Genomic DNA, 5,660 nt, shown 5'->3' with positions numbered 1-5,660 from the left:
AGTTAGCGTAATGGCTATGTTGCTGAATTTTCATGTAGTCGACCACGGTTCGTATCCCAGACCCGGTGGCTTAAACTCACGCCGGGCACGTGTGCATACATGCCCAAGATCCTGAGAGGAAAATGGAGGAGAAGGGATTGCAGTGTGGCCATCCCCACTGGGGGGTGATTTCTCGCTTTCTGTCTCTCTGCCTCTCTCTGTCTGTCTGGCGAGCACACACACCCTATCCCAAAAACCTCTCCAAAAAAAAACCAGAATTATTATCTTTTAACTTTATTTATTTATTTATTTTAATTTGACCAGAATGAAAGAGAGAGAGAAAAAGTGAGAAAGCAAGCTGCCAGTTTAGGAACTTGAACTACAGTCGGCCATTTGGGAGTCCAGGGCCCTTAACCACCACACCACCTGCTGGTCCACATTTTAAAATGCCATATTTTTAAAAAGAATTATTTATTTAATATTATTCATTGTTACCATTTTTTTTTTTTGGGTGGGAGAGAGATTTTCGCTATAGGGTGTGCGCGCTCACCAGAGAGAGACATAGAGATAGAAAGCGAGAAATGTTACCATTCCTTAATTTAACTAGAGAGAGAGAAAGTGAGTAAGAGGGAACCAGCAGTTAGCATAATGGCTATGTCGCTGGACTCCCATGTAGTCCACCGCGGTTCACGTCCCGGACCCGGTGGCTTAAAACTCACGCCCGGCGCGTGTGCGTGCGTGCCCAAGATCCCGAGAGGAGAATGGAGGAGAAGGGATTGCGGCGTGACCATCCCCCCTGGAGGGTGATTTCTCGCTTTCTGTCTCTCTATCTCTCTCTGTCTGTCTGGCGAGCGCACGCGCCCTATAGCGAAAAAAAAACTCTCAAAAAAAAAAAAAAAGAGAAAGTGAGAAAGCAAGCCACCAGGCCTGGGACTTGAACCTCAGTCAGCCATGTGGGAGTCTAGTGCCTCAACCACCAGTCAGCCCCTCAGTGCCACATTTTATCTTTTGTGAGTCTGTCATGTAGTCAGTGAGGATCTGGATTCTATCACTCAACCTGTAATCAGTCTTTCCTGTTTTGAGTTATCTGCCTATTTGAAAAGTATCTCTTCTAGATCTTTATCAAGGTAGCTAATTTAAATATGAGCAATTCATAAGTCCTCCATAAAACCACAAAAAACCCTCCAAGCTAACATGGGTTGATTAATCAGAGATGCTTGGCTGTTGTTACTAAATCAGCTAAAATTCTAATCCAGATCATCATTATTTTCCATATCACATTTTCTCGACTTAACCACAAGGATATCATGATTGCATAGAAAACTACTGTATCTAAACATCCTCTCTTCTACCGATCTTCTGTAAGGAAGTAAATGAGGTTTGTTTTGCATGCTTTGTTCTTGACAAACCCAAGCTGGCGCCTATTGCCAAATAAAAAATGTCCAACTTGTTTAACAATGTCTAACACGCAGGACTTGTAACACCCTGGCTCTCCCCATATTGAAGGGAAGGTGTTACTCACAGAAATACTGCAACCTGGTGACTCACAAGAAGGAAGTTACTCCCTGACAGTCCATCACAATCTAACAGCATGCGGCTGAAGTAAATCCACCCGCCATTACTCATCCTCCTAGCCTGCTTCTTGATGAGAAGTGCAAGAGAGCAGAAACTTATCCATACCAGCTCCCAGCACACACACAGGCGAAGTCCACAGAGGTCTACAGCTTGAGACCAGCCTTTAAGCAACCAGCTGATACCCTCCCTGTTAAATGATCCTTTCATTTTCTGATCACTGGAGCTTACTCAGAGAATTTCTAGTATCATTTTTATAATATTCATTCCTAAGGATGTTCTGAACATACAGGTTTTACTGGTCTGACTTTTTATGATATTTTTTTTCTCTGCCAGAAATTTGTTGGAGGATGGAATCCGATACATACTTGAATGTGGGGCTTTGTTTCCTGGTGGACCTAAATACATTAGTTTTTTTTAAAAAAAAAAAAAAAGAAAATTTTCTATTTAAATTTGGATATAGGCGTTAGCTATTCAGGTTAAAAGGTAATTTTTGAAAATGTACTTTAATAGATTTGAGTCTTAATTGCCTGGCCCTCAGCTCTCCTTGTAAGTAAAATTCATAATTTTGTTCATGCATTTGTTCATAGATTGGAGGAATCTTTTTATTGTAAATTTCAACAAATTCCTAGACCCTCTATGTTGAATTGGATCCTATCCTTGTTATCTGTACTTTCTATAAGGAAATGTAATGCAAAATAATTCCACTCACTAATAACTCTTTTCTTGTATGAAAAGGACACAAGAAAACTAAGTTTATAAGTAAAAGCGAGTGTATTGTAGGATGATTTCCAATATAAAGTGACATTCAGCTAGCAGACCTTGACATAACCTTTCTCAACTTCCAACTGAAATACTTACGATGGGAAAAAAAAAAAAAGATGAATGCCAAAATCAAAAGAAAAGCTGACAACTTACAGGCAGAAGCAAGAATATCTAAGAAGAGTGTCAGATCAAACCATTTAGAAATGTTTCATCAATTGTTCTCCCTTCTTATGCCCCTGGGGAAAGAGCAAACCTGCAGGCATAAGGTAAACAGAAAAGGCCTTCACTTTGCAGGGATAAAAACAATCAGACCATGGTGATGAGAAACCTTCCAGCCAGCATCTTCCCATGTGGGAGCTGTGTATCGACAGAGCTGGAGTGTTCTGTTGTAGTCCTCGCTCCCTTCTCATTCTAAAAACATGCTTAAAACCTAGGCAGGCACTGGGGTACCACTGGAGGTGTTGCAGGTGCCTAAGTAAACACTGTGGAAGCCATAGACAGAGAATGGTGGGAACAAAGTGGGAGCGGGCGATTGTGATGTTTCACACATGCTGCCAACCATATGATAGAGGCAGTGGACCAGGAGAAGATACCATCTCAGGCTAGCAGTCCACTAGGTGAAAACCTCCAGCAACCTGAATCTGGCTAGGAGCTGCATTTCTGCTGTCTGCCTAGTTTTCTAGATCTGAGAAGGAAATACCCAAACAGAAACTCAAGGTGCAGTAATGTGCTGGTATACTGACTTTGACACTCCAACCCCGAAAGTTCTGTTTTGTAATATTTGCCCATTTCCATGGTGTAAATACTATTGCCCTGGTGGATTTCATTATTAGCATCACTGAATCACAAATTGGGAAGAGATGTATACGACCCTGAGTTAGTATAACTCATACTCCCTAAAAAATACTAAATATGAATGTATTTCTCTTCATTCTAGCATGAGTAAATAGTCTCTACAAGAAAAAAAAATGCCTCAGGAAGGAGGAAGGAGAATAATTGTAATAACTAGCAGGGATTAAATACTTACTATCCTAAGCATTTATTTATTTTTCAGTTAGCCAAAGGGTGCATGCATTCACTAGAAAAAGAGAAAGCACCCCCCCAATGGGGTATATTATGCCATAATCCTCTTTCTTCCATTTCTCCACCTTCAGGATTTAGGGTGCGTACACACACACACACACACACACACACACATTTTTCAAGACTCCAGGACTGGGATTCAAACCACGGTTAGCCATGTGGGACCCAGTTCCCAATACACAGTGTTTAACCACAGTGCTATAGACTGGCCCTCTGAGCACTTTATACTCTACAAATAGTACCTCAGTTCTCATGTCAACTCTCTGAAATGGGTGATATCAGATCATTTTAAGACAATAATTTGGAGAGATAAAATACCTTGCCCTGCAGATATTAAATGGTAGATCTGGTTTTTGGACTGCTGAACTCCAAACCCCATTCATTTAAATTCTATGCAAAGCAGCAAATATACTCATTTGTTGACTCTTAGTATTATAATAAACCAGTTATCAACTTGTTGCCATTTTCAGTTTTCTCTTTAATTAATGAGAGATTTATGTTCAGGACTTTTCAATTGCTTCTTCCTAATTTAGAATAAGAGAGTCGCTGAAGAGGGTGTATGTGTGTGTATATGCATGTGTGGATATGTTGCAGAATATTCAGAGAATGGGGAGCCAGGATCCTGTGATTCCTCTCTAGATTCCAGAATCTGATGACTAGAGACCTAGGCTGGGACTGACATTCCCAAATAAAAGCAGCCTGTCACTCTGTCAATCTTTGATGTACTCCTAAATTCATGCCAGAGAGCTTTTCTCTTTAGTATCTGTCATCAGCCCCGAGTGGATTTTATTTTAGTTTTCTGAGTTTCTTTTTTTCTTCCACAAGGAAGAAAAGGATAGATAGATAGAGACATCTCCAACAGGGTCTTCATGCTTTAATCTATACCTAGCTGCAGGCCTCCCCAGGTCACAGGCATGCATGCACATGGTCTGTTCAGGGAGATCTCTGGACACAATACTGAACCCCTCCCATGTGGGTTAGCCTCACAGAGTGCTGCATTACCATTGCACCATCGTCCAACCCCCAGATTGAGAGTTTAACACTCACTTGGATAAGTCATCCAACACCTCGACTCCATGATGGCTTGATATATAATGACCTTTATCCCGCATCAACCGCCTCCTTCCACAGGCAGCCCTGGGACTTTGCACATCTATTGCTCCGCCTCTGATACTTTGAATTCCAGTAAACTGCTCTCTGACCACAACCTTCCAGCTCTCCTACGTCTTACTCTTCCACTTGGCCTTTGATCTATCGGTCACCCACCCCTCCCTGCTCTGTGTCTCTCTCCAACTTTCATACCCTTCTCTTCTTTGTTCATCGTAGACCCTAGCCGTATCAGGTCTGCCATGACTCGTTCCGTGACCTTACCATCTTTGCCCCTGGCCTTCATTCATCCACCCTCCCCACCCTGCACTCAAGTTGCTTTGAGACTGCTGAGAAATCATGTAACCAAGTAAACCAACCTCAACTTATTTTTCTTCAGAGCCCACAAGTCCTTCAATGAATGCTTCGTTAGATTTTCCTCCAGTCTCTCACGGCAGCTCTTCCAAACTTCCACCTTCAACTTCCCTACTCTTTAGACCCCACTGCCTAGCCTCAGATGAGGACATCACTCCACTTCAGAGGTGTATTCAAAAAGAACTGCTCCATACACTCAGAGTGTCGGGAACTGCCAGCCCTCAGTCCATAAGCCTTTTCAGCAAGAACTTCAGTATCTCCTTCTTGAAGTCTGCACTTTTCCTCTAAAATTTCTAAAAGCCTTAGGGGTTTTCACAGCCATCTGCTTTCCACACCAAGTAGAGATGGCCCTAGAGTGTGATTCAGACCTACTGCGTGACTCTGGCTAGCACACACATTGTTGATATTTATAAAATCCGACAACATGTTGAGTCACCGTCCACTGCAGCCAGCTCCTTTGATGAGCCTGCAGGGCTGCCTGGAGTCTTCAAGGGAGAGCAGTCCTCCTCACACAGCATTAACCTTTCCCAAGCCTGCCTCACTCTTGGGCCATCGAAGTTAATAGACCTCAAGCAGTGGACATTTAAAAAAAATTGTTTAAGTCTAAGCCCCAGGTATCTTTTTTTTTTATTAAATTTATTCATTTTCTACATTAATTCACTATACACCATCACAACACACAAATGAATTTTCCATCCAAAATACACTGTGCATTGGCTCAATCAAGCACATCCACATACATGTTCTCAGCAAATAATTTTCCAATTCTTACATCCTGCATACCTTGCCTTTTGTTTTGC

Source organism: Tupaia chinensis, unplaced genomic scaffold (assembly GCF_000334495.1).
Source record: "Tupaia chinensis unplaced genomic scaffold, TupChi_1.0 Scaffold000251_1, whole genome shotgun sequence".
Lineage (NCBI taxonomy): Eukaryota > Metazoa > Chordata > Mammalia > Scandentia > Tupaiidae > Tupaia > Tupaia belangeri.
Note: the sequence above shows the minus strand (reverse complement) of the source record.